We start from the raw sequence: 5,445 nt of genomic DNA, 5'->3' as shown, positions 1-5,445 counted from the left end.
CGCTCATATAAAAGAAGTCATTGAAAAATGATGTTATTAGAAGTGATACAACGATCAGTGGCCCTATCACACAACTTTGTGACCACCATGTTTACACCAACCTGTTCTTTCACGAGATAAGTAAGATTTGGCTGGTTACACCCATGAGTCGTTTGTGTAATTGTTTGTATTGTTAATGTCAATTAGACGAATAGAACTCAAATCCAAACATATATCAACTTGAACAACCATCCAAGCAAGTTGGGGGTCATGAGGTTTAAACCTATTTAGTTGAGCTCGATTGCATCAAAAGCCTCAGGATTACACAAACGCTCTCGAGTCCGTTTCCTGGGCCTATATATAGGATCTAGCACGAGTTGTCATATCATACCATATTTTATTAAACGAGTTCAGTAATTTTTTTAGTAAGCGAGCCTTTGGCGTTTAATAAAATATGGTATGATATGACAACGAGTGTCAGATCTTTTTTATCACATGCTTTTAAATGAGCAAATTAAATAAATATTAACGCAAACAGAATGATAAATCCCGAATTTTGTTTACATTTCGTGACGTCATTTGACGTTGAACCGTCATTTCAGCAAAATAACAAAATGCGATTGGTCAATAAACGAAAACTAAGCCAATGAAAACGCTTAACAATGTTTAATAACACATGTGTAATTAAAAAAATATGTAATGGTTATATATCAAGACAAACAGGGTATGGCATGTGATAAATCTATTTATTTGTGTCTTTGGGTAAGATTTAGAAAACGCTCCCCGTGTGGGGATCGAACCCATGGCCTCCCGATCGAAAGGCGGACACCCTAACCATTACGTCACGGCGAACTTAAACTTGGGGGTCATGATGTTGGGTCGGAAACATGCTTACATTTGTTTTCGATATGCCCATCGACAACATTTGTCAGCAGCAATTTGTGTGTATATTTTACTTCGTAATAGTTCGACGATTCAACATTAAATCGGGTTTTACAATCTTATAAAAAACGATACATTTTTGCTCACTAGTATTTGTAATATTATTTTAAGAAAATATTATGGGCTTAATACAATTGTATGATGTGTCTTGAATACAGGGAAGTTTATCTTGCTCGGCGCGAACATGAACCGTTACTCTTGCGAGATAAACCTCTCTATACTTAACACTTACCCAGTATTCCATATACACGTGTTTAAATAATATATGAATGGCATGATTCAAAGAATCTGGGGCATTTTTCTGTTTTGTTTTAATAACTGCCACTTAAATTTGTGATGAGCAAATAAGCTGAAAATTTTTATGAGATTCTATTAAGTTTATAGCGCATGTTTTTTTCTGTTTTTGTGTAAATAACTGTCACTTAAATGTGTGATAGGCAAATACGCTTAGTGCATCACCTATACACAGTCATTACTATGTATGCCGGGTTTTATTTAAATGTCTTCAGCACTTTTAAATGAAAGCATGGTCAAGTTGTGGGGACAGGCCGTTGTATAAAAGTACGGACGGACAAACTGACACAATTCCAACATACACTTTTGTTTCATCCATTGAAAGCATGTAGGTGACTAGTACATTCTTACGGTTGCATAGAGGTGACATTCACTCCTCTTTTTTAAAATTGCACTCCTCTTTTTTCTATCTCGTGGCCACGACTTAGTAACTCGTGGTCAGCCAATCAAATTGTTCCATATGGTCGTCCTTGGTGATCTATATACAAAGGGAAGTAATCATCACATTAAAAGCCCGCTTTTGCCAGTTGTTTCTTTGCGTACAGAATATGTACACAGGTTACACAAAATTGGATTGGCTGACTAAGCCGGGATCTCGAGATCTCGAATTTCTCCGCTCTTTTGTTTCATGCACCCTTCCTTTATTTACTGCACAGCTCTTTTTTTTAATTGCACCCCTCTTTAATTTAGTTTTGCACTCATCTTTTTTCTATCTCGTGGCCACGACATAGCTAACTCGTGGCCACGAATTATTAAGCCGTGGCCACGAGATAGAAAAAAAGGAGTGCAATGTAAAACAAGAGGAGTGAATGTCACCTCTATGCCGCCGTACATTCTATAATGACATCGTCTTATTTTGCAACTTCATTGTAAACATGTTTTGATGAACGAATCTCCAGTGTGCAAAGAGGTCTTATGTATATGTCAAGTCGATTGATTTTTGACAAGTTAGATTTACGTCTCGAATAATACACAGTGTTATATCCGCTTATATGAGGCACGTCCGTTGTATCTTGCTAAAGTTCCGTGATACATATTATAAAAGAACTTGCGCTAAGTCAACTTCTTGATTTATGTAGTGCAATAACATTTTCGTATCTTAAATTGCAGTGACACAAATAGTTAGTCGAATGCTTGATTGTATGTTGAATATTTATGTATATTTAACCCATTTATGCCTAGCGTCCTGAAAAAAGGACATTGCAAACAGCGTAGACCCAAACGAGACGCCGCATAATGCGGCGTCTCATCTGGGTCTGCGCTGTTTGCTTAAATGAATGTCTTTATGAAATATTCTAAATATAGAAATAAATATACTTGACACCCATAATTTTGGAAATAAATTGATCCAATTTAGAAGGATGGGAGAGTCAACTGGGCATAAATGGGTTAAATAATTATGTTTGTTGACTTCGGTATAATGGGTACAACACGCAATTTCGCAACGTAGAAAATACCATTTGTGAGTTGTAAATAATTTAGATTACTTGTAATTATGCTTGCTGTATTTCCATCCAATTTTAATGTAAGACATTTCCAATAAAATACTTCTTGCGCACTTTAAATTGAATTGTAATTGTAGAGAATTGTAGATGCACTCAATAAATCGTTCAAAGTTGATCAAATAATGGTACTTTACATTTGTTCACAACAAAGATGCATTAGAGTAATGTGGCTTTCCCACCAAATACATTTTTAATTCTAGAGTCGATATAATAAATAAACATGCATGCAATATGTGTAAAAAAAATAGGATGTTTTTGTATATATAATTAATGAATATGTTAAAATTTTGGTTTAAAATAAATTTGTCATGTGTGACAACGCCTATGTTAAAAATCTGGAAATGAAATCATAAAGGAGTGGTTATCTTGTCTCTTGTCTCGTCATAACAATTCAGTACAAGTTATATCATGTGAGAAACGTAACTTTTTTTTACACGTTAATAGTTTCCACCTCAACAGGTCCGTGTTAGACAACAAGGAACCAGTTAAATGTAAAATACGCAAATGTATAAAACGGTCTAATTCATAAAAGTTTGGCATGCGTCTGTTTTAAATAGACCTGTGTTGTCACGAAACTCAAAAAGTATCCGTGAAAGGCAATTAACAAAATTCCAGATATACACCCATGCACTAAACCATTATGTAATGGACCGTCTTCAAAATTAGCAAAATCCGGAAAATACAACATTTCCTAACAAAGCGATTTTTTCTCAGTTGATCCCATTTCGATAATTAACTCTAAATTATTATTCAAGAAACGAATAATGGAAAACTTGACATTCCCCGTAATATTTCATTTCTTTACAGCAATCAGTGACACTGATTTGCATAAAGACATTTCTTTCATTTCTTTCATTATGTCAATTGTTTAACGGCATAAAAGAATTGTTAATGCAAGTTATTGTGATTTTGAAATTGCACTAATACTTTCATTATACGGTGCTTCAAAATCAGGATAGCAGGACGTAACAAGTGCAAAATAACAAACCTGTCTGAGTACAGATTGGTGATACTTAGAAATAACCACAACATATGAAGAATATTATTGTCCAAAATTATGTGTTTTGCGCTAAACTGATTATCTATAAAAACTATAAATTTCAACTATTACTTTAGGTAATAGTCTTGAGTCTTCACCAATACCATTGCCAAATAAAGTTTCGCGTTTTTATGCTTTTTTGCAAAGCTATACTAATTACAGTATAAACCAATCACCAAACTTGATGATTAAAAATGATTGCTTTTATTTATAATAGGTAATATCGCTCTCCGATATCGGTACAAAACTCCTCGCGGCATTTATCTCCTGTAACTACTGCGTGTAGTTGACAGATACAGCCGTGATGCTGCTACTATCTCCTTCATCAGGTGGGGCCATATTCATCGGACGTTTCGGCACTGTCCCACTACGTCCTTCTATGGTGTGCCGACCGGAAGTGATCAATTTCCGGCCAGGAGATAGTAAGCCTCCGCTACACTTCCTCATCTGCCAGGTTTCGGTGGCCAGTCTCTAGTCAACTACCCTGTGTCCCGCTATCCAATTCTTCTCTCTTTTCCACCATAGCCACAATGAGGCAGACTCCGTTTCACGTGCAACAACCGATATGGCCCGTTTCCGGACCTGTCCTGTAACACCCAGTCTGCTGCAAGTGCGCTACAGTGATTGCACTGGGAAACCTTTGCAGCCCACCTTCACCGGAAAACACCATGCCTTCCAGCCTTTCTCTGTGCAGGTATCTGTGAGAGCCTGGTACTTTTTGCACTTCCGTTCGAAGCTCTCCTCAATCCGCTCCTCCCATGGTACTGTGAGCTCCACCATCACAACCTGTTTTGATGCAGCTGACCACAGTACTTTGTCGGGTCTCTGGTTTGTCACGGTGATCTCCTGTGGAAACTTGAGCTGTTTCCTCAAGTCTGCTTCCATTCTCCAATTTGTTGCCGTTCCAAGAATCCCACATGCGAGTTTGGCCTTTGCCCCTTCTTCTCCGGCTCTGACAAAGGAAATGAATGAGGGACCTTTGTTGGTCGTCTTCTGCGCGTTTCGTGCTTGATCTAGATGATCGGCGATTGAAGCAAGAACCATGTCGAGATGTCATCTGTATCTGCCATCAGACAGGGCAGTCCTGCATGAGCTCAGGACATGCAAATACAGATAAACGTACATTCTTTCTATAACTGGGATGATAACCGGTTTATAATTTTTCTATTTGATTTTTTTATTTACAATAAGAAGTCTACAATGTCTGCAGAAGTATGTATTTTCTGACTACCACTAGGCATAACGATTAGGGCCATCATATGTGTCTTGTTCTGAGAAAACTGGGCTTAATGCATGTGCGTAAAGTGTCGTCCAAGATTAGTGCGGACTGCACAGGCTAATCAGGGATGACACTTTCCGCCTAAACCTATTTTTCGGTCAGGAGGGACTTCCTTGAAACTAAAAATACCATAAAAGCAAAAAAGGGTCGTATCTGATTAGCCTGTGCGGACTGCACAGACTAATCTGGGACGACACTCTACGCACATGCATTATGCCCAGATTTCTCAGAACGCGACTCATGTGTTTGAGTAGGCTTGACCCGAGCGGATACAATTCATAAAGAATTCGGTTCAGTGCGATGTAGGCGTGGACACACTTGATAATAACTAAATAATTTAATAACGTTGTTGAAGTTTGCACGACGCCTTTCGTTTTCCCAAAGAAAATCTAAAAGTGTATACGAAG

Source organism: Dreissena polymorpha, chromosome 4 (genome assembly GCF_020536995.1).
Source record: "Dreissena polymorpha isolate Duluth1 chromosome 4, UMN_Dpol_1.0, whole genome shotgun sequence".
Classification (NCBI taxonomy): domain Eukaryota; kingdom Metazoa; phylum Mollusca; class Bivalvia; order Myida; family Dreissenidae; genus Dreissena; species Dreissena polymorpha.
This window is presented reverse-complemented; position numbering follows the sequence as displayed.